We start from the raw sequence: 24,959 nt of genomic DNA, 5'->3' as shown, positions 1-24,959 counted from the left end.
TCTGAGCTTTGAATCACACAAAAACAGCCTGTACCATCCCCGCCCTCTCGTTCTGGGAAGATCTGGGTTCCAGGCTCCATCACTTCCGATTCTACGTGAATTCAGTATCCACACAGAGATCCTTCCAATACTTTGGCTTCTCAGTCCTTGTTTTCCACCTTAACTCCAAGGTCACACACCAGTTCTTAACTGAAATTCCTCCATGTTACTGTCTAACCAGCACCATCTCTGTCCGTTCCCTGCCTCTGGTACCCCAACTTCAGTGAGACCATTTCAGTGACCCCAGTGCCAGCCATAGATCCTACCACTTTTCACTTTTCCTCAGCCTTCTCCTGACTGGCCTCACCTTAACCGGTTTAAATTCCACATCCAATGGTCATAACCACTCCCTTCCCGGGTGGGAAGCGAGGATCCCTAAAGCCCCTCCCATTCTCATGTGGCCAAACCACAACGTGGTGACTTCATCACTCCACTCACTCAAATACAGGCTCAGAGGGAGAAAATACACCTCCACTGAACGTTCTCATTCTAAACCTGTGACCTCCAGTGAGTCCTTAAGGACTCACTGGGCAGTGGCATAAGTCCTCAAAAGTGTCGTCTCCAATCTTTCTCCTGCATCCACAGGGGCTGGATAAATCTTCATAGAAATGAATTGACATTAAGTATCACCAGATATTAGATGGAAACAAACTTAATCCTGTGAAAGTAAATTTCACATAAGACTGACTTCAAATACCTAAGGTGGTAGACATGCCCTGAGTTAGAACACGTTTCCAAATATTTCCCTTAGCACAAATTCTTATAAAACTAAAGAGAATGGACGGCAGAATACATTAAAGATTTAAGCTCACTAACCAACTTCCTTTAAACCTACCCTGAGATTGTATTCTTCTGGCCTCAAAGCATGTCCATTAGCTGCACGCAGATAGTTTTATTCCCTAAGCCTATGGAAAATTAAGACCATTTTGAATAATGAGATGTTAGGGAAAATTAATAAAATTATCGAAAACTCTAAAAAGGTTTCAGGCTATTTTTTGTGCATTGGGTCAACAGGTTATGATTTTCCAATGTCAAAAAATAACACGGTGATGCCAGAGGCAAACATCCACATCAGAAAAAGAAAAACTGGACCAAGGAATGACTAAGCACTAATTTTATTTCCAAAGCTAATAAATGACCTTTTCTCCTAGAAAATGCATTCTGACTTCCCAGCACTGGCGTGGAGACTCAGTGTCCACACTAACAGATTTAAATTGCAGGTTTAGGAAACCTAGGATACCTAATGAATTGGCAATGCAAGAAATTGCTAGTTCCTTTTCAAAATAAATGCCAAAACTGAGAGTAACACTCAGCTAAATGGCTCTGGAAGTCCATAAAATTGTGCCAAAATAACTCTCTTCAATGTGAAGCACTCATTGATTTTCCTTTCATATTTGGGGAAACTCTCAAGATAAAAATGATAAATTTGAATACACATGCCATCATCAAAGCTCCCTTAGGCAAGTACTTACAGATTCCACACCACAGAATTGCACACCTACTTGATACAATATTGCCTTGGAGTTATTCTAGACTTTAAGCTCTTAGGAAACAAAGACACTCCTCTGTATTCCTATCACCTAGTCTCATAATGTATATACAGATGAACTTTAATAGGTGGTCCATAAAAACAATGTCCAGTTCTTTCCACCCACTTAATGTGTTGCCTTATTTACATGATACTGCAAACACTTGATCAGTAGGGCCAAGGATGCTTTAAATAATGTTATGATTTTTAAGAATGAGACGTGCTCACTGCCCAAACATCCAAACTACATGATTAAATACCAACACAAAAGCCACTTGGACTCTTTCGCTGCCTGCCCACCACCATCATGGGTCGCATGCATGCTCCTGGGAAGGGCCTGTCCCAGTCGGCTCTGCCTACCACCGAGCATCCCCCCAACTGGCTGAAGCTGAGGTCTGCCACCGTGAAGGAGCAGATCTACAAACTGGCTAAGAAGGGGCAGGCTCCCCCACAAATCGGTGTGACTCTGAGAGACTCGCATGGTGTTGCACGAGTACATTTTGTAATAAGCAGTACAATCGTGAGACTTCTGAAGTCCAAAGGACTTGCTCCTGATCTTCCTCAGGATCTCTCCCATTTAATTAAGAATGCTGCTGTTGGAAAGCATCTTGAGAGGAACAGAAAGGATAAGTATGCTAAATTCCATTTGGTTCTAATCGAGAGCTGTGTTCACTGGTTGGCTCGTTATCAAAAACCAAATGAGCCCTCCCTGCTTCAATTGGAAATATGTGCCATCCACTGCCTCTGCCCTGGCTGCATAAATTTGTCTAGGTACTTAAGCAATAAAATCCTTGTTTAACTAGAAAAAGCAAAAACAAAAACAAAAAACACTTGGGAAAAAAACACTGCTAAGATTTTCCTGAACATTCCTTGTACGTTCACATACATACTTACACACATTTACAAACAATTTTATATAAATGGGCTCATTTTATTTATATTGTTCTGTAGATCAGAATTGTTCTAACTTACTAATTGAACTTACTAATACGTCAGGAAATCTTTCCATAAAAATATAAAGAATTACTGTATCATTTTTATATGGCTATGTAGTATTCTATGGTAGGCATGTACCATTATTTAATAACAAGTCTCGTACTAATGGATAGTTTTTTTCTAATTTTTTCTTAACAAACACAAACCTGCAATGGGCATTTCTGTGCGTGCATCTTTTAACACAGCTATGCAATTGCCTTCTCCAAATTCTAGAAGCTGAATTGCTGGGTCCAAGTGTAAGAACATTTTACATGTTTATGTTATGTTGCCAAACTGCCCTCCAGAAAGTTTATAACACAGACCCAACCAATCTTAGTGCTCCAAAGGTCTCTGCTCTTGCCAACATCATAATGTTGAAGTCTATCATTACCACCAATGTGTTTCCTTGCATGTTAGGGATAGTAACGATAAACACGTTCTAAATATTTTTCAGTCAGTCACATCTTTGAATCTTGTTTACAGTGATTTTCATTATATATAAGCTTTTGTTATATTATAAAACCGCAATGTTTTAACGGTTTCTGATTTCCATGTCACATACGGAAAGAGTCTATCACTCTAAACTTTTTGAAATCAGTATTTGCTGCTAGAACCATTACTCTTAACCTTTCTGTGATTGGAAACCTCTTTGGGAATCTGATGAAACCAGAACCACCCAGAAAAATGCCCATAAATGTAAACATTTTGCAGACAGTTTTACAGAGTTCAAGAATTCATTGATCAAATGTATGACTTTGCACACATCACATTTCCTGTATTTGTTATGCTTTTCTGCAAACTAATATAGGATAAAATATTTCTCTAGCATAAGACCATCTGTAAAAGTGTGAAATACCTACTATATCCACAGGCTAAGCAGGCTCCCTTCTGACAGCTCCCTTTTTGAGGCCTCCATCCCCACCGCCTTGCTCTTTTTCCCGTGCATGTTACATGAATAATTGGTGAGTAACATGTAAAGAAGAGCTCTGTTTAGTTTCTGCCACCTGGCATCTCTGGCTGAACTCACATATGTAAAGAGGTCTGAAGAAATTAGGGAAATGGCAAAAATATCCTCGTCCATTCGCTACCCTCAGGGCTCATTTCAGAGAGCCTCATAATTTTATTCTGAGATTTTAAAAGTTTCATTCTGAAATTTTAAATTTTTTATTAAAGTTCTTACTTGCTTATCACTTATCTTTCGGCCACTCTGAATTCCTATAAATCCTGGGTCTTTAATTTTTATCTCCCTATGGGATAGAGTTTAAAATAAAATCCTAATGAGTCAGGGGAAATTGAACAAAACTTAAAGCTTATGAAGGACATAAACCATCACAGGGCTGAGAGAAGCTAATAGAAGGGGAGCCAATAACTACCCCAGAAGGAGGTACGGTATTAAAACATCGTATACTGCTTCCTAAGTGACAAAGAAGGAACAAGTACATAAGGCTTCCTTATTACCGAACTGTAAGTAGAAAGTACATTATCAAAATGTGAGCTATTCATGTAACAGCGAAGCTGTGTGAGCCAATAAGTTCAGTAGATTGCAAAGTGCTCTAACAATAAGTGTCTTCACAGCATTCTTAGGAAAGTCAGAGGACTGAACCCAGGGCAGGGTAGAAGCCTGGGTTACAGGTCAAGCTCTGTGACACATGAGCTACTGACTGGTCTTGGACAAGTCACTTCCCTTCTCTGGTTGACAATCCTCAGCTTAAACATCACATCCTCACAAAAGCTTCCCTGGATCCTACAGCAGCCCCCATCGTGGGCTTCTTCTGTAGCTCTTGGTACTTACAGCTGGTACTTTCATCTGATTGATGAAAGAAATTAAAGTCTTTCATCAGACTTTTAATTATTTGTTCAACGTGTATGCTCTCAATTTGACAATAAGCTCCATGTCTATATTTACCTGAGATCCTCTGCTCCTTACATAGTTCCTGGTACAAAATAGAGGGAGGGAGGGATGAATGAAGAAATAATTGAATCAATAAATTGATTAAAAATATGAGGTAGTAAACGAGATGACCTCTAGGGTGTGCTTAAATGCTAATGTATTAAAAGCATTTCTTCCCATTGAATTCTATAAATGCTTGGGTGTAATTAGGTTAAAACATTTATGGATCACCTAATTTGAATGAAGTCGTATGCTTGGTCTACAGGGAGAAAAAGGGGTGGCCAAGGATACACAAGAATTAGGTCTTGTCCCTGCCCTTCAAAGAAATGGGTCTGGTTAGAAAAAAATAAAACTGCATTAAACAACTAGGACAAAGGAATAGAACAACTTTAATGAAAGCAACGACTTCACCAGTGTGATGCAGAACCCAAGTAACAGAGTGAGTGACCTGAGTCAGAGGGGTTGGGACGACTCTCAGTAATGCGAGTACCCTCAGTCGGAAGACGGCTGTACTGACTCTTCTGCAGCCACACAGCCAGTTTAAGCGAGACCTGCTGGGAAGGAACCTAAGCCTCTTCTATCTCATGGTAGGCAAGGGGAAAGGACGCCCCTCATGTCAAAAGTGGGGATCATGTTCCTGAGATTGCAGGCTCTTCTCAGGTTACAAGAGAGGAAAAGGTAAGATTCAGCTCAACAGATGAAGTCAGAGATGGTCAAACCAATCCTACTGCAGAATGCTTCCGAGGCATGCAGAATTTGGACCTATCCGGAAAAAAAAAATATATGCTACTCTAGGGAGAACGAAGCAAGTGGTTATTGAATAAAAAATACAAGAATGGTAAGTAAGTCAAGGTAAAGGGAATGAGTAAGCTAGGTTACCCCCCCAAAAAAAAAATTAATGCATTGAAAACCTCATATTCTGTGCTCCTGCCATGTGCTTCCCACAGTGCAGGCAAAGCAAAGAATCCAAGAGAAGCTCATGGCATGGACCACGCCTGTGGAGACCTCACTGTCTGATTGTGGAGAGCAATATGTCACTGAGGAAAAACACCCAGTAAGTAACAGTCTCCCAGTCCCCCATGTGACCTCAAACTATAACACCCAAAGAAGCCAAGTTAGGTAAACAGGGAGGCTTGGAGTAGAACTGGAACTAGGGCTTTGCTCTTCACACCTATTTTGTGCCTCTCACCCCTCAGGAGCATTCCTCTCCCATCTTTTCCACCCTGGGGAAGAGGGCTGGTAGGCACGAGAGAGCAGCCACAGCACTCCTCAGTCTGCCCTGCAGCCAAACAAAAGACAGAAAGGGAACTTCAGACAGACACGATGTGGCAGAGGGAGCACAAATGACTGTGGCAGGGATTCTGAGGGTCAAGCAAGGTGTGGCTTGAAGAAGCAAGAGGTGAGCCCTGTTTCCTTCCTCTGGAGCGAACCCACAGAGGGGTTGCCAGTCCTTCCTAGGCAGGACCCGATCCCAGCAGCTCTTCTTCCTAAATTCTGAGGGAACAGGGCAGAGCTTCCAGGAGCAAAAGAAAAGTTCTCATCAGCCCACAGCACAGGCAGGAAATCGAGAAGATTATTTAAAAATGAAGATGCAGTAGAATATCTGACCTAACACCAGTTAACAAAACAGCCATGTATTAGAGCTGCTGTACATCTCTCCTTCCATTTGCGTTTCTTATCCTGGTTCCCATAATAATAAAAGAAATTAACAAAAAAAGCCAACAAAACAAAAAAATACCTCAAAATCAATAGTTCTTTTAAAAATCCAACTTGGTCAGAAGCTGCATTTTTTGCTTCCTCCAACTATGAATAATTTGGTGAGGAAGTACATATGGCTGAGGCCCTGGTGTTTCCCCTTCAGAAGGGTTAACAAGCATGTGAGTGCAACCTAGTCTTACAGTGTATTGCCGCACCCTCCCTTTCCTCCACCCCCAAACACTCAGACACTGGCACCCCTCCATCAGTGCTCCTGGAGGCAAAGGGAAAAGGCTGGGAGGCTCCTGCTGCCTGCCTATAACATCTCTCCAATCAAGGAAGTTATACTAGATAATCTGAGTACAAGCCAAAAAAAAAATCTATCTTAACTCTTCTCCAGAAGAGGGATCTGAGAAGAGCAATATATTGAGATGGATCCTTTTATGCCACAAATACTTTCATGTCTTTGTATATACCGGGGGTGCCAAAAAAATGTATACACATGACTTGTATTCATCTTTTGTTATCGGTATATATTGTCTTACAATTTCATACAGTTGTTTTTCTTTCTTAAAATGTGTATACTTTCTTTTTGGCACCTTCTGTATTTCTTTCAAAAGCCTAAGGTAAAAAAAGACAAACCACAAAATTTAGCTGACTAGTAAGGGTTCAGTTAGCAATACACATAAATAACCAAAGAATGCATAAAGAATCCAAGCAGTTGTATTTATGTCTCTCACCAATAAACTCATGAGCAAGAAAAGACACAAATTAATTCAATGAGAATGACATGTAAATGTGAAATCAGAGCCCATGTTAAAAACTAAATAAACAATAGATCAAACCAGAAAAGCAAGACAAACATTTAAGTTACTCTTACCTTGAGTAGAAAAAAATTTAAAAGCAGTATTTTGTGCATGAGACAATATGGAAAATGGAGAAAAGGGAGGAAGAGAGTGAGAAGGGGCAGAAGGAGTTAAACTTTTAAAAAACCGAAATTTATAGACCTAACCTATGGCTTAAATAATCTGAGCAAGAGGTAGCAAACAACAATTTAAACAGAATAAACAAAAAAAGCACTGATACACCGGTGGAGAGGGATAGAGCTGACAGGAGAGCATGACCATTGTTTGAGAACACTGGCAGGTTTATTCATGCTAAACATGCTATAATTGAGAATCAATATGGGACAGAGTCTGCTTAAATGAACGCAAAAGGGTTTGTCCAAGAAATCCCATTCATGTCATGTTTGCATCTTATTAAATGAGGTTTGGAATAAAAAGCCTTGTTGTTTGGGTCTTGGAAAACTGTTTTAGACAGGTATGTCTGCATATACCTTATAATGACAGTTAGAATCATAGCATTTGATCTCCATGATAAATCTCACTATACGTGAGAGGAAACAAACGCTAAGAAAATGAACTGGTGCTGAAGGTTGTCTAGAGTGGCCTTGAAATTGCTGTCAGTTTCGGACGTGGGCAGATATACCAGGACACCATGAGTACTCATGAATATAATTTTCACAATCACAGGTGGAGGGAGGAGAACGTATCTTTAGGTGCTTACGGATAGAGTTAGGGTTTCTGGGGTCTTATCCAAGAAAGATATAGTTGGAGAAGATATGGAAGTGGCAGGCGGAGGACGGCTAATCAGGGACTGTGATACAGACCAGTCCTGCAGCTCTGATGTGCGGGAACATCATCCGCAAGCACACATCATAAGCCGACATGCAGAACTCTGTGATGGACAGGCAAAACAGAGAACACGGTGGGAAAGCACCCCAAGTGCCCTGCACACAAGCATCCTATAAAGGTAGGTATTGTGAGTCCCATCCTACAAATAAGAAAACTGAGGCTGAGAGAAATTAAATATTTTGCCCAAAGTCCCATTTCTAAAAATGAATAGAGACAGGATGGAAATGCAGATCTCACAACTAGGCCAAAGGTCCATCAATGCTACCAAATCAAATGGTCACCAAATCATATTACAAAGAAGAAGAGAAAAAGGGCATTCATTCTATGTGGAGAGAATGGGATCAAAGAGTAATTTGAGTAAGCAGAAGTCTGTGCATAGAAAGAGTAGAAAAAAAGTAGAAAGAAAGTTGGAGTCAGACTGTGGCCAGACTTTATACCTAATTAAGAAACACCTTGCCCTCCAGTCAGCTGGAAACCACAGAACTTTGGAAATAAGATGTAAGAAAGGGAGCAAAGAGACTAAAGGATCTAAACAAGGTAACAGGGTTAATGGAAGGAGGGAAAAGATGGAAAGGCATTTGGAGAAACACCAAAAGGAACAAAAAGTTAAAATCAAGTACTACCATGCGTCCCTGAAAATTAAGACCGGGTCATATATTAATTTTGCTCCAAAAGACGCATTAGGGTTTATGTTCAGGAAATGTCATCCTGAAAAAAATCATGCTAGGGCTTCTTTTCCAGTTAGGTCTTAGTTTCGGGGAAACATGGTATTCTCACATGGGATTTTGGTCTCTTGAAGTAAAAACGTTATTTTCTAAGTTTGGGAGTCTCTAACTAATATCCTACTGTTTAATGCTTAGCAAATATTTTACTAATGTCAATCATTTTAAAATTCAGAAATGATCCACTAGATGTTCTTCCCAATAGAAAAGAGAACTTTTGAGAGCTAATGAAAGCATACGCCTGTCTGCCCTCTCCCTTGTCCAGGAGCCTCCTTTAAAGGCTCATGCTGAGAAGGAATGGGTCACTTTTGAGGATATTACATCAGCCACAGCTTCACTGCTTGGAAAGGCGAAGGTCAAGATGCAGTGATGGGTTTGGGAGGGAAAGGGCTGGAAAGGACTGATGAGCCCTTCCTGTGGCTCAGGGGAAGGCCAGGGCAGCTCGCCAAGACTGGAGGCGTCAGGCCTGCCCCGAAGTATCTGCGCCCACCGTGACCCCCCAGGAGCCTCACAGGGAATAGAGTGCAGAGGGACAAACTCCCAGGACGCAGGATCCTGGGCTCCCAGCCGCCCTTCAGAATCTCTTTACACGCTGGGGAGAGCAGATGTCTTCACTGTTACTACAGAATCTTCATGGAGAGGCTGCAAATTAATTCCTGATTCCATGAGAACAAACACAATTTTGTTTTATTTTTGTAAAAAAAAAAAATCTATGTGCACAAATTTGAATTATTTTATCTTTCGTTTATGCTGTAAGATTAGTACTTCTTTAAAATTAAAATTGAAGATTTTAATCTGGCAATATGTGGTGATCTATATATGTACAAATTGCCCCATTCAGAAGAAACACAAATATATGTTAAAACTAATTGGGTACAATTGTCTATTTTTCTTTTCTCCTTCCTATGGGAAAAAAAAAAAAAATCAATAGAAGAGATAAGATCTTCACAGGGTCAGAAGAGCAACTGGAACAAACGATTCATCTCCGCTCTTTTCACCCCTGCAGTCAGCAGCCGGGTGGGGAAGCCGATGCTGCTCACCCTTCAGTAACAGACGACATTCTGTGCCCAACCAGCAGTTGCAGAAGCCCTGCTGACCTCCTCTTCCGCCTCTTTCAACAGAAACTGCATCTAAGGACATACTGACTATCTGTGTGTGGCATCACCATGCTACACCCACTTGCAAAGCACGAGAGCCTTAAATGAATTCAGTGAATGGATGGGCTGTTTGTGCTGCCCCAGGTCACACCCCTCACAGAAGTGCAGGTCCATGGAGCTGGGACATCGTCCTTACCCTGACACGGAATCATAAATACAGACAGAGCTTTCTGCGATACGAGAATACGTTTCTTCGTAAAGTCACCCTCAATCATCGGTTCAAATGACTCTAATTCTCCAAGATCAGGGATAAATGCACAAAACACACTATAACACAAAACACTTTTAAGTCTACTCTGTAAGGCAGTAACCTGCCAACTGAGAACATCTATGTGGAATTTATTTTTGGAGTAATAAGCCAAGTTATATTCCTTTGTCAGAACTGGAATCTTATAACCCCAGTTATTGAACAATGCTTGTCAGAGATGTCAAAATGTCTTTCAACATTTAGACAGCTACCTAGCCATTATTCCTGTGGCTGAGAGAATCACATTTGACAAATGCAAAACATAAGATCTCCATACAAAAAATACAACTCCTCATTTCCTAATCATCTAGCCCAGCAATTTCCCCACCATTCTGCACTGGGATGTAGCCAGTCTTCTCAAAAGAATAGATTCAGGCTTTTCCACAACTGCTACTGAACATGCAGGCTTTGCAAATAATCTTCCAATTCTTTATTATACACATAACCCACAAATACTCCTTGTACTAATCCCAGGAGTTAAGAATTCAGGTCTTCACGCTAGAGAGGTCTCGTGTTCTATCAGCGCACCACATCATTGATCCTTCTAGAGAAACTGCCAGGACTACAGTCCTTACTAAAGCAAGCAACCCTAGGTCACAGTTGTTTGGACAAAGAGAAGGCATCAGTACCCCTAAGACTGGCTGGTATAAGACCAGTAGGGAGACAGTACAGAACTATCATATTCCTTTCCTTCTTGGTCTGCACACAGATCATCAGTTAGGTAATAGGGACAAAAAGGGGGAGCAGGAAGGAGGACATGAGGAGAGAAGCCAAAGTGGAAAGGCTGAGCCATGTGAAATGACCAACCACTGTTAGTGCAGACACATCCTGGAGCTGCCACAGAGCAGGAACCATCTTCCTGGTCCTGAGTGAGTCCTGCCTCCATGAGGTCTGACCAGACTATGGCTCCTGAAAGGCCCCTGATTCTTCCCAACTTGCCGCATGTCTGACATTCTGTTTTCTCTATTTTCTCACGCATCCTTACTTAAGCCGTCCGTTTCTTAAGGTAACTTGAATGAGTTTCTGTTCTTGTGGTCAAAGACGTTTAGGTGGGCCCCACAGCAAGATGTCTGAGGGTGTTCCTTTTCTCTTTACTAACTATAAAACAATCTCAGATCGCCCATCTGAGAGCCTGCACGTAACCCCACAAATTTAGGGACTACTTTGCCAATATTTGCAGTCACAGAGAAAGAAAGGAAATGGCTGGCAAAGTCTATCTCCCTTAGCATGTCTTTAAATTGCCTTTGTTGCATTTTTTTCTCCTGGTAGATCACTGCCACATGTAGACCACAACTTACTTTCAAGTAGATGTAGAAGGTTTAGCCACAGTGAGTCACAAATGAAAACCCAGCCCCCTACAGGAGACTTAATAGTCTTGCTACCCTCTGTGGCACTGACAGATTCCCCTGTGACTTCTGGGTTCATTTCAAGGCTCAGGAGCCAAGTTTTGCATTGGCAAAACCTGATTCTTCTGATCCCTATAGAATAAAATTGGCTCCCAAAGCAGTTCCAGCACTTGGAAAAGGTCAGGTCATATCAGCTAGTAACGAGCCAGCCCCTCAACACACCAGCACCTTCCCCAACTCTAATTAGTTCTCCCTCCAAAAAAAGACACCACTCATTTTTCTAGCAACCAGTGATTCTCAATCACAGGTATTTGGAAATACGGACGGACGGACGCGTTGGTTGACTCATGACTTGGTTAGCGTAATATGGGCATTTAGTGACCAGGGATGCTAAACATCCTGTAACGGACAGGAAAGTTCCACACATGACAAATCATTCTATCAAAATGCTAACTGCACCTCCTTGGAGAAACACTGAGCCCCTGCCAACATTCAGGGCAGACAAAAGCAGGAAAGAAAGGCACACTGTAGAGAGGAGGGCAGTAAGAGAACAAGCGATGCCCCCATCAGAAGTGACGGAGTTGAGTAAAGGCTGTCCCAGGCTCAGTCTCAGCCCCTGTCGACCCCCGCCCCCTCACCTCCAGCAATAAGACTCATGGCACAGAACCTCCTTATTCTCGTTCTCTCTATCACGCAAAACAATCTTGGGCTCAGTTAGATTTAAATTACATCTTTTAAAAACTGTGTCTTTTTTCTCACATCTTTTCATCTGCTCTAATTATGATAGTTTCTGAACAACTAATATTGGTGATCGTAATATATAATATCAACTGAAAATTCTTCCATGTTGCTAACAGGCTTAATTACTACATTTGTGCTGTAATATGTCTGTTGGAAAATTTGCTTTAGAGACTAATTCCTCGGGGGATAATTCCTCAGAGGTTTTAAGCCTGTGAATTAATATCCTCTTATGAAACACTTTTTTTCGTGCCACACTGGGACTTGGAAGAAAGGGAGGTGAAAATTCTCTGGCCACCCTTCCCAGACTCCTTGTTAAGCTGTAGGCAGTATTAAGAGAGACATCCTGTACACACAGGCTTTACACCGAGGATCAGTGCATGGAGAGACAAAATGGAAAGAGACAGCTTGGCAGCCTTGGATTAAAGGGCACATATTTTAGAGGCCGTACACTCGATTATGTCAGAGAGACAGGCCCATGGCACTTTGTATAACAGGCAGATGCCACAGCAAGGTAAAAGGCTCAGCAAGATACACTCACAGACTGAAAGGATCCCCAGGATGGAGAAGTCCAAAACGCAATTCTGTTTTAAATGAGTTGAGGTCTTGTTATAACAAGGGCACATTATCACTTCAAATGGGGGTTTCCACGAAATAAGGTCCTTACAGACTAAAGCAGTGCTGTTCAGCAGAACTTGCTCTGATTATGAGCATGCTCTGTGCCTGTGCTGTCCAACATGGCAGCCACTAACCACACGTGGCTACAGAGCACTTGAAATGTGGCTAGTGCCAACGGAGAACTGAATTTCAAATTCTATTTAATTTTAATTAAAGTAAAAATAGATCCACGTGGCTAGTGGCGACTATACTAGACAATGCAGGAAAAGGTTTAGACCATGGTTTGGGAAAATGATCTAAGAGGTCATCCCAGAAAAATCTTACACATCGTCTGACCACCTGGAAAAACATAATACTCTCTCAGTAGCCTACCTTCCTCAAATACAACTCATTAAGATGTCACTGCATCAGAAACCATAAGAGCAGTGCTTCTCAACTTGCAGTGTCCATTAGAATAACCTGCATATCTTGTTAAAACACAGATTGTTAGGCCCGCTCCCAGATTCTGACTCAGTAGGACTGTACATTTCGTATTCAGGTGATGCTCATGCGGATGGGCCAGGGCCGCACTTTGAGTAGCACGAGGATAAAAACTTCAACATTCGAACACCAGCCTACCTCCATCAAAGTGGAGCTTCTTTCACTTGGCACCTTTCTGCTACACTGAAATGCCTCTTTCTTCAAGGTACATAGAATCCTTCTCAAATATGCTTACAAACTTTGCTTAAAGCCTGCAACTATAAATATATGACAGAATGTAAATGCACAAGGTTGTCCAAAATGGCTTCTCCACATATTAGATAGCGCGTATGTATTGTAAATTTTGTGAGTGAGTCTAATAATTACAGGGAACAGAAACTCAGCCAGGCTACACTCAAACCTGCCAGGACAGTTTACATCTAATCCCTGCACTGACCCTATCTTAAGAGTCAAAATGAGGCTTTCTAGTAAAGTAACGGAATATTTCAGATCCAAGTCAAGCTTATGACCCCTTCCACCATTCCAACACAGACTACTAGAAGAGTATCAAAAGAACACATGTCATATTAAAACACTTTATTTAATCATTCAAAGGGCATATGTTGAAGATACCCCTTTCATATTCCCAAACTAGAGGAGAAACAAATATGAAAGTTCTAGAATAAAAGCAGATTTCTCCAAACATTCTCTGGTCTTTATTGTATTACTTGCAAAATCTATTCTAGGATCAGGAGTCATCTGGGAGGATATTTTTCTTTCGGAGGTTACTTCTTTATGTCATTTGGTCTAATTCTACATGAGTCACTTTAACATTAAAAGACCACCCCTTTCAACACATTAAAAGATCACCCCATCGAAAGTAATTTCTTTGACTGCTCTTCTGAATAGCCTTCTTTCTTTCTCCTCCACTCTCCCATGTCTTCACTTGGCAAAAGAAAGCCTTCAACCAGAATATACTGTCGCCATGAGTTAGAACATGGAGCCTTCAGATGAAATCAGAATGCAGTTCCTGTGCATCATGTCCCACACAGCTCGCCTGTGCCCTTCTTCAAACCCCACTGCTCCTCCGTTAGTGCCTTGACAAGGATCAAGAGCGATCCTTGGGTCCTGGAAATTGGGGGAGACAGGTACTATTTCTTCGCATTTATAGAGTTCCCAAGTAGTCACACAATACTGTGTACATCATTTCCTTAGGCTATTGGGTTATTCATGCTGCATCTATTTTACAGGTAGGGAAGCCATAGCAAAAGGAGACTAACTGATTAAAAGATAGTCCCAGAGAAACTCAGAGAAAGATTAAATCACTGTGTTCCTCCATAGTGGTTCTCCATCAGGGGCAATGTTTCCCCTCACAGGACATCTGGCAATGTCTGGAGACATTTTTTATTGTCATAATTGTGGGGGGAGCATTACTGGCAGCTAGTGGGTCGAGTTCAAACATGCTGCAATGCACAGGGCAGCCCCACGACAAAGAATGTCATCTGGCTCAGAATGTCAATAGTGCTGATGACGGAAGCCCCTGATTCTCCGGCATCACTGGCATTACTTTCTTTGGCCCCTTAATCAAAAGTTAATGAGTGGCTCCTTCTACAATTTGATCCTTGTACAGTATTCACACAGAACAGGCCAGCTGAGTACAATTTCTGGCATGCTATACTTTTTAGTTTCCTTTTAAAATAGAAGCTACAGTCGGCTCTCCATAGCCACAGGTTTCAAATATGTGGGTTTCCCATCCTCAGATTCAACCAACTGTGGATTGAAAATATTTGGAAAAAAAAAAAACACCCACAAAAATACCAGAAAGTTCCAAAAAGCAAAATTTGAATTCTCCACACCCCAAGTACTACGCGGATTCCAAGTGAATGAAGTGATACATAGGCATCCCCTGTTTAGCCTGTACACAAATACTATCCCGCTTTATATAAGGGGCTTGAGCATCCTGGGATTCTGGGATCTGAGGGGTCCTGGGACCAGTCTTCTGTGGGTACCAAGGGAGGACTGCATGTGGGAGCCATAAAGGAAAATGAGAAAACCTAGCGAAAACCAGGTCCTTTCATTAGCAGCCGCCAGGCACTGAGCGACAGTCTGTATCCGGCTGCTCACCTGGACTCTTCATTTGTTAACGTGCCCTGCAGCTGCCTTTTCTCTGCTTTGCTTACCTCTACGCACGCGTATCCCTCCAGAGCAGTAGTGGTGTATGCTTATGGGAATCTCCAGAGAGCTACAGCCCCTAATTGTCCATTTTGTTCAGTAAATTGCACTCATTACTGAGCCATATGAAGCACGGAAGGACTTCGGCCTTGCTGGGTGCCCTCTGTCTGCGTCTGGGCAATGGGGTATCATCTGGCAAGGGCTTCACAGTATTGAACGAAATTGCTTAAAACCCTCCATCCAGTTTTTCAGCTGAGCACTTTTTAACACCCTGTGCCTCTTTCCCAACCATCCTTATCTCTGCTTAGATTTGTATTAATTATAGTTTTCTCCTTAAGGGAGTCTGGTTTTAGTTGAGGGTCCAGAAGCTGGAGAGCTCAGAAAGGATGTGATGTCCTTTCCACCCCACCTTTCTGGACCTGCACATAGACTCTGAGAAGGGCATACCACACAGTGAGTGTCTTCTTCTGGCCTCAAAAATCTTCAGTACAAATGAAAATGCAAGGCCAGCTATGGTTATAATTTTCCCAGTGCCCTTACCCACTGCCCTAGGGACTGCAAATAGAAAAGGAGTAAAAGGACATGTGACTTCCAATGACATTGGATGAAATAAAATGCAATGAGCAGACCATGTGCTTTGCTAGTGCTATTATCTACCAAACTGGGACTCATCAACTCTTTGGCAGGCTGTGACCCCTCCTGAAAAAAAGTGATTAATGAAGGAAAAGTCAAGCAAAGTGATCCATGGAGGAGGATGCTGGGAGAGCAGAACACGTGCCAGCAGAGCTAACAATATGATACAGACAAGAAACAGTCAGGCCCACAGACAATAGTTTAGTGGTTTCCAGAGGGTAAGGGGGTGGGGGGTGGGAGATGAGGGTAAAGGGGGATCAAATATGTGGTGATGGAAGGAGAACTGACTCTGGGTGGTGAACACACAATGGGATTTATAGATGATGTAATACAGAATTGTACACCTGAAGTCTATGTAACTTTACTAACAATTGTCACCCCAATAAACTTTAATTAAAAAAAAAAAAAAGAAACAGTCAGGCCTAATTCCCTTCTGTACAGTGTATTTCAGGGAAGCCCAACTACCCCTCCCCTCCACACACACAGCTAAATCACATCCCATACTAACTCATTAAAAATTCTTGTGTTGCTTTGTAAGGTATATAAATGTCTAATCACTATGTTGTTTGGTACACCTGAAACTAATAAAAAACATTCTTGTGTTGAGATATTTCCACGCACAGATTCCATCCCATCACCCTGATCATGGTTTTATCTCCGTAATTGCTGATTTTCATGGTGCCTCTGAATTAAATCAATAAAGATTTTGAGAACCTTCCACTGCCCCCCATTGCACTGACTCCAAGAGGCTGTTGAGACAACAGGCTCTATGACTTGGTAAAACAAGAGAAACAATGGCAGAGAATGGCTTTGACGTACCCTGGAGTAGAGGGTGTGAGAGCCTTCAAACACACTTACATCCTCGTGACCCATCAGCTCTGCTGCTTTTCACCACTCCTGCATGTTGGACCACAACTGATGGATCACCAGCTGCCAAAGATGAAAAGTGAATGAATGCATTACACCAACAGATCTGTAACTTCAAGTCCCAAGCCAGTGCTCAAGCGAATTTGTTAAGAGTAGGGTAAGTGCTGAACACCGGGACCCAAACACATACAATGGTCAAGCTTAATACAAGTTTATTTCTGGTTCCTGTAGACATACTGGACATGTGAACCGGCCAGTCAGTGAACAGGAGCGGCCCTCCCTGATCAGTGATGCAGGCACACAGGCTGACAAAAGTCCTGCCATCTTTAAAATATAATTTCCAAGCTTGCCCCAGGGGGTCCTCTCCATTCCAGCCTGCTAGGAATATAAAAAAGCATGGAGGAACTCAGTGGGCATTCTGTCTCTTTCTGTTTTTTCCCCTAGAAGTGCATCCCAACACTTTACCACATCCACTCACATGCTGTTGGCTAGAACTCAGCCACACAACTACAACTAAGACCGTGGGCTGCTGGGAATCTATCTACCTCTATCATACAATCCTATTAGTCTCTATCATACAATCCTGACTCCGGCCCAATTCCAAAAAGTAACATTAGGACTCAAGTACAGAGTTCTGGGTGAGAAGAAGCACAGTAACCTTGATTAGTTACTTAACAACTCTGCGTCTTTGTTTCCTGGCTTCTTTATCTGTAAAATAACCTGCTTCCCTCACTGACCCAGGGGTCAATGTGAGACTAAAAAATGAGACAAAGCAGAATTTTCAGACTTTCATGTGCACACATAGCACCTGGGCATCTTGATAAAATACAGATTCTGACTCAGAAGGTTCTGGGGGAGGCCTGAGGGTCTGCGTTTCTAACAACTCCCAGATGATACCAATACTGTTCTCTGGACCCATTTTAAATAGAAAGGAGATAAAGAATTAGAGAATATTTTTGTAAACCACAAAAGGGATTTGCAGATATAAAGAATTATTATCGACTTTGATTATAAATGAATTTCCCAACTAGCCAGAATGTTTAGGACATGTTTAGTCTGGGTACCAAGTAGAATTTCATGATCATAGGATTTTGGAACTGGAAAAAAATTTCAGTGGTCACTGCTCTCTCCTCCTATTTTCCAGACAAGGAAGCAAACTCAGAGAAATCAATGATGCCTCCCAAATCTCACAATAACTCAGTGTGCTGCGATCAGAATTCATAAATTTGACTTTTTTCTGTTATTACATAAACTCAATCGACAACAACCTTCTGAAGAAAAAAGTGTAATTTGTATTCTTCTGCTAAATCAAGAACAAACACTACTCTGGCCCATACCCAAAAAGGTACCAGAAGGTGGCATTCACCAGTGTGAGTCACCACGGTATCAAATGTTGGCAAGTTGTCACAGGACAGACATCAAGAGATTTTCAAGCAGATGTCCTTCAAACTGTAGTGATCTCCAAAGTTATGCCTCACTTGTCCAAAATGTGAACTGAACACAAATTAACTTCTATATACCTTCTGTAAAAACCAAGAATTTTTATTTTCAATATATACATACTCTGAGACACCCCTATCTGGGAACAATTAGAAAAAGAGAGAACCTGGGGTTAGAATAAAAAAAGGAAATCAAAATAATTAGCGAAGGAACAGCAGTGGTTTCTGTGGTAAACCCTGGGGGACAAATAAAGGAACCTCAATATTTTTTACCTCTGGCATGTAAATTGTTTTGCATCCCTGAGATCACAGTGAGTCCTAGAAGCTTACAGAAGAAAGTAAAATGTTAGGGCCTCAGAAATGAAAGACAGAAGTCAAATACTCCACGTCATGAGTCAGAAAGGCACTGACTTATCTGGAAATCAAATCAGACTGGGGAAGAAGGGAGCCTCTTAGTATCCATGTCATCTTTAATAAAGCAACGTGAATTTGCAAGTGTTTTGGTCAAATTAGGAGGAAGTACTTATTGAGCAACAAATGATCATGGAAATCAATACTTGCATAGCCATTACCAATTTAAGAGGGGCAAAACGCTATTATTAGCATCTTCATTTAGTGAGCAATTTTAAGCATTTTAATACAGGTAAAATGTTCTAAGAACTTCTATAGGTTTACTCCTGTACTCACTTGCAAACCCTCTTCCACCATAGTTTCATTAGGTCCTCAAAAATTCTCCTATTCTGGTGATTGTCCAGTACCTACTGCAGAATTTTTACCTCATTTTTGTGCCATGGACCACTTTGGCAATCTGGTGGACCTCCTTCTCAGAATAATGTATTAAATATATAGAGAAAAGACAGAGAATGAAAAAAAAAAAATGTACGGACATTTTAAGAAAGGGAAAAACTGTATTAAAATTGTAATACTCAATATATATCAATAACAAAAGATGAATACAAGTCACATTTGACTTCTGCAATTACAAGACGTGCTCAAAATGGTTACCATCAGTGTAATATTAATTCATTTTTTTCCTTTCTTAAAATGTGTATACATTTTTTTGGGCACCCTTTGTATACATACGATTACAAAGCAAGTCAATTATGTGGAAATACTCTTCCATCCAGAAAGCCCTCAGAGTCCATGGGCCCAATTTAAGAACATCTGATTGGGAAATGATTCTTCTCGGACGATGGAAGTTTTTCCTTACAGCAATTTCCATGCAGAAAAGTTTTAACAACCTAAAGATGCACAGCAAATAATCTTGCTCAAAATCAGTCAGTGAAAAAAAGAATGAGCTACAAAGAGAAGCCTGGCCTTGGATTTCTGCCCAAACTCAACACTATTCATGCTGTGGCTTTAAAATACTACATTAAGAAATTACTCAATTTTCTTGGCTCCAGCGCTGTACACACAGCATATTCTGCATAGTGACAGCAGGTGAAGAAAGGCAGCATTGGAGAAGGGAGGGCTGAGATGAGTCTGAGCTGGGGTCCTAGTTCTCTAACTAATCCTTGGCCATTAACCAGCTCTATTAGCTCAGTCAAGCCGCTCAGCTCTGAGTTCAAAGTCCCTGTCTATAAAATAAGAAGGTTGAGTTAAGCCATCTCTAGGATTTCTTCCAACTCTGAATTGTTAGGATTCTAAGACAATGCACAATCATTTCTGAGAAGAAATATTAGTGAGATTTCTTTTTGTCCTGGGCTCACAGTATGAAAATACCTTCTAAATGAGAATTTTTCAGGGGCTTCAGAAATGCCTTATGAGAGTCACTTGGCCATAGAATTTTAGACTTGGAAGGAATTTTAAAAGACACGTGCCACCTCACCAATCCCAGTCACCAGGTGAGAAAACTGAGGTTAAAAAAGACAAGGAGATTGATTTGAGGTCACATAATGAGGTAATGTGAACGGCCTGTTGTGACGACTGCCATCTAGCACCAGCCGGGTTTTAGGATTAGGCATTGGTAGTAAAAACCAGCTCATCAGATCACTTGCAGAGACAGAAATAAAGCACAGATAAGCTAAGCTATAGGATGGGAGCTGCACAGGGAAGAAGGCGACTGGCGTGACGACATCTGGCAACAGCGCCTATACCTCAGACAGGGTCAAAGCTGCGGCCCTTGTATGTACCGTAACCTCACTGGCAACAGCATTCACCTCCCTCCAATATCATGGCTACAAAATTCATCTCCAAGACCAATTACAAAGAATAGCTATACTTCAAAAGTGGGGGAAGGGATGAATGAACCCTGGCAAATATGGTCAATAAAACCAAAGTTCAAGATTTGGATTGTTAATACAATCTTGAAAGAATATTAGCTAAGAAAATCTAAAACTTAAACATTCCTAACAAGTATTTTAAGAAACGAATTCAGAATAACTTTGACCTACTTATGTGGACAGCCATGAAGTATCATAGCTACTTAACCAGCATTATTTTCACTAATACTCTCACTACTATCTTCAGAGCTTGTAATTACTGGATATTGATCCGGTTTAAAAGTCACGTGTATATTTCCATAGTGCCATCCGTGCAGTGAGTAGACTAGTTTTATATGCAAAGAATTAGTAACGATGAAGTTGTTGGGAATTTTAATTGAATCATGATTTCAACCTCATTCAAGTCACCAAAAGTCACCAACATGTCTGCTATGTGCTTTTAAAACCTGTGCTTGTCAGTTTACCCTCTGCCTTCTTCTCTCCTAGGACACACACACAACAAGCAAAGTAATCACACTCATTCCTCAATCGCCACTAAACACACATATTATTCCTACCTCATATAAACAGTTCTGGCTTTCAGAACTTGTCTTTCTTTTTTTTTTTTGGGGGGGGGGGGGATTCTCTAAGAGCTGACACAGCCTTTCAAAATCTTGTAGACTAGAGGCTACACACTGCTGGTCTGCCAGCTCCACATTTCATCTGCTCCAGGAATTCCCAGAGGCAGCAGTGCCATCTACTGGTAGGGAGGGCACAATTTGTTTTCTGGAAGCCCATGGGTGACATAAGACAAGGACCTAAAAGAACAGCAGCCTAGATTTGTGTCTTTGTGAGCCTTTCTTTTCTAGAGCACATTACAAGCATAACTGATGCTTATAACCTGAGCCACATAACCTCTACAGGAGACTCATTCATGAAGGGCAGGTCTTCTGGAAGCCATATAATGAACGCTCAGCCAGGCTAGCAAATAAATGAGGCAGCCCTGCCTGGAAATGCCTCCTTAAGGCTCCAAGCAAGCAGGAGAGCCTCACTGAATTAAACATTTCCTGGCTCTCCTTTCCCCTCAGTGCTTCTGTATCAGATGATCTCACCCGTGGCCCACCTGTGGCAATGCTATCCAGCTCTATCTTACAGCAGGCATCCCAGAGAAGGTGCTCAGACCCTTCTCAATGTGAAGGCTCTTATATTTACACAATGTGACACAGATCCTGCTCAAAGGACACTACTGCTTAGGCATGCACGTCGGACTCTAATCTCTCTCATTCACTCTCTACCCTCCCTGTCCCTGACCCAGGGGACAGAAAGGAAGTGATTCTGTTGTTGCTTTGAAAGCAACACTAGTGGGCTTTTATTCAATCAGAGAATAAAACCTTGTCCTGTAGGTCACTGAGGCATGTTGCTTCCTTCAAAATGAACTAAGCCTGCCAATCTTCCTGTTTTCCCTGTGTAACCACATAAGTGTTTCTCAACCTTTTCAAAACCCCCGACTCCCTTCCACAGGCTAAACATAAACATTGTCATGCCCTTTGTGTAGTTTATATTTTAAAAAATGACATTTGAGAAAAATATGAAAGTATAGACCTTTCAAACTATACCACCTACCTCTCATTCAGAATTCCTTCCCCACCATCGCATATCAGCTAAAAAAAAACCAAATCCCTGACAAATTTTTAAATTATTCCCATTAATTTGCTTTATGTTCCAAACTATCAGTTGACACTATATACTTCACTTTACTGGGGTCATTTGCTATATTCCCAACAAGATTTGTAGCAACTTCAACTTTTACTTTCATTCACCTCAGAAAACCACCAAAAGGTGATTTGCTGCAGCTGATAAATGTTAGTTCTGATCCCCTCCTAACAAATTTAAATGCTCCCTCTTCCATTTGTTTTAACTTGCCAAGTAAATTAATTTCTCAGCAAATGTAGACATTTTACAAGTCTAGACATTTCACAGGCATGAGGTGTGCCTTAGATGTATGAACATTGTTTCCTAAAGAAACAAAACTTTGTAAGGGGAAGGTAAGAGCAATAAATGGGCTTTGAAACAGTATCAGGATGTCTCCAAGGAATCAGATAAAGAGAGTCTTGTCCATCTCATAACAGAAAAAGTACTAAGTGGACTACACTGAAACTCCAGAATACAGAAAAATCTTCTTACAGCTGACAGCTGAACCATTTCTTACTGAGTAGACTACTAGATGCCTCAAATAAATTATTTAACCAGTAAAAAATTGAAGGGACTTTTTATATTTCATTATAAAATGCATAGTATGTCCTTGTTATTGCCGATCTGGGGAAAAAAGAAGGAGGGAGAGACAGGGGATGCTTTACACACATCCTCCCTTTTAAAAGTATGACTTAAAAAAAGACAAACCTTCTGCCCCAACAAACACCCAAATGGCTTTTGGTACCCAAATGGTCTTCTATAAACGCGCACTTTTCAAAGAATTAAGGAGGTCTGAATAGGTGTAATTTACACCCTGCCTTCCCTTCTCCCTACAGCCCATTAACATGCTGAAAATAAGTAATTACTCGCTTGGGCAGGCCCAGAAAAACCTTAGTTTACAGAGATTACCAACCCCTTTCCCCTAAAAAACCCTGTCTTCTTGAAGAATAACCGTGTGATGGTCTGGTCTGCAGTTCACTGCAGGCATTTCCCTCTTCGCAATTTACCAGTCATCAGTTTCACTGTATCTGTAATTCCTTGTTGTAACCTCTCATTTAGAGCTGTTCTACCAGGACCCAACTGCTTAAAAAAACAAAAAAATTTTTTCCGCCTCTTAACGAATCTCTGGATTCCTTCCGCAGACTGAAAGCCTTCGATTTCAGTGCAACTCGAGTGAGAGAGCTCGCGTGCAGGTCCAGAGAAGCCTTTTGTGGGGCAGCACTTGGGCTCTGTCCACCCGTCCTGTCCCCCACCCCCGCCAGCACAGCTGCGTTAGGAATTTGGCTTCTCTCGCCGCCACTGGATTAGTTCGAGTCCCTCGGCTTGGCCAAAGTGACACTACATTTTTTTCCTTCGGTCTCACATGTGACAGGTCCCACTGCATTAAAGCCACCTTCACCCCGGCCACAGCGCCCAACCGATGCCCGTGACACCCCAGTCCCACCACCCTCATCCTTTACCTGGGTAGGGGGCCGGTGCCACCATCCCTCCGGGCGGGAAACAAAGGCGGAGAAGGGGCTGTCAGGTGGGCAACTCCCCACGGGCGGACCCGTCTCCGCGGTGAGGATGATGGGGAGGAGCATTAGAGCGCAGGAAAAGAGAAACCGAGGCACCGAGAGGGGATGGCTGAGCCCAGGTCTGCATCCTACCCGAAGCAGGGCTCCCGGAGCAGGCGGACCCCAGACCTCCCCTGGCCCGCCCAGCCCGACCCACCCCGACCGCTAGCACCTGGCCGTGGGGAGGTGGGGGTCCACCCCGCAGCGCTTACCTCGGGAGAAGCGCTCCGGCTCCCTCCGACGGCTCGGGAGAATGCCTCGCCGCACCCGCACGCGCACTCGCGTTCTCACGCCTTCACGCCCCCGCTCGGGCCCTTCAGACCAGGCTTTAGCCCGCCCCGGCCCTGTCCGTCAGCGTCCGCAAGAGCCAATCCGGTAGCGCTGAAGGACCAGCGCCGGTCACGTGGCCGGACCAACCAATCATCAAATTGCCCTCGGCAGCACCCTCTCCGATGTCCCTGGAGGTTCGGTTGCTACCGAGTGGAGCTGGTGCGAGGCAGGCACAAAGGGCTGAGTCTCTGTTTTCGGGGGCTTAGTGGCGCTCGGTTGATGAATTGCTATCTCAAATACTAAATATGAATAGGATTTATCTAGCTGTCTTGTTAAAAGGCTGAATCCGATCCAGTAAGTTTAGAATAGGGACCAGAGATTCTGCCTTTCTAACAAGACCAGGTGATGATGATTCTCCTGGACTGAGAACCATGCTCTGAGCAGCAAGATTTTAAGGGCACCTGTCAGAAAATGATGGTTACAGCTCTTGCTCCCTGTTATCTACAAGTTTCGAGACCTTTTCTTTTCCTTCCTCCATTAATGCAAAGCATTCCAGTGAATGACTAAACATGGGGTGTCCTGGTGACGCTCATAGTTTGGACACCAGCGGAGGGAACGTGTGTTTAATTCCCACGTTACCCACTTTTATTCTATGGGGCAGAAACCTGTGCCAATTTAATGGTTGAGTGTGGAAAATAGAAGTGGGGTCTGCACACTCCTCCTAGACAACACTAGGTCATCCTAAAGTATGGGGTATGAGTGTCTGGGGGGCACTGTGCTATACTCTTGGCCAGAGAACAACATGGTATCCACTTTCTGGAAATTTACAATCTACACACGCAAACCCAGGAGGAAGCAAGCATATAGGAAAAACATGCAGAGCGCTAATGGTCTCAGTACCTTGGGCAATTCAGGCATAAGCTAGAGAGTTTGTAAAATAACCTATCATAGAGATTTTAAAAATTGTCCAGATATCCTCCTGTCAGTAATTTCAGAGTCTGGAAGTCAGGAAGCCCAGTG

At 42.3% G+C, this 24,959-nt stretch overlaps 1 protein-coding gene and 1 pseudogene across 9 annotated transcripts in view; one reads left to right on the top strand and one right to left on the bottom strand.

Moving 5' to 3' along the window:
* Nucleotides 1–24,020, bottom strand: part of TMEM108 (transmembrane protein 108) — a 260,972-nt gene extending 236,952 nt beyond the window's left edge. For 4 of the 9 annotated variants that reach the window (XM_019725922.3, XM_088798333.1, XM_019725923.3 and 1 more), the window contains exons 1-2: nt 23,882–24,020; nt 16,734–16,844 (exon numbers count right to left, since the gene is read on the bottom strand). The gene's annotated coding sequence lies outside the window, so the exon portion shown is untranslated. The remainder of the gene's footprint in view (nt 1–16,733; nt 16,845–23,881) is intronic. The other 5 variants (XM_074312849.2, XM_074312850.2, XM_019725925.3 and 2 more) reach the window with 3 other exon arrangements.
* Nucleotides 1,875–2,328, top strand: LOC109444540 (small ribosomal subunit protein uS15 pseudogene; annotated as a pseudogene).
* Nucleotides 24,021–24,959: the final 939 nt, after the last annotated feature.

Source organism: Rhinolophus sinicus, chromosome 5 (genome assembly GCF_057876585.1).
Source record: "Rhinolophus sinicus isolate RSI-liver-muscle chromosome 5, RSI-T2T, whole genome shotgun sequence".
NCBI lineage: Eukaryota > Metazoa > Chordata > Mammalia > Chiroptera > Rhinolophidae > Rhinolophus > Rhinolophus sinicus.
The sequence above is the reverse complement of the archived record's forward strand: the minus strand, read 5'-3'. Positions and strand labels throughout refer to the sequence as shown.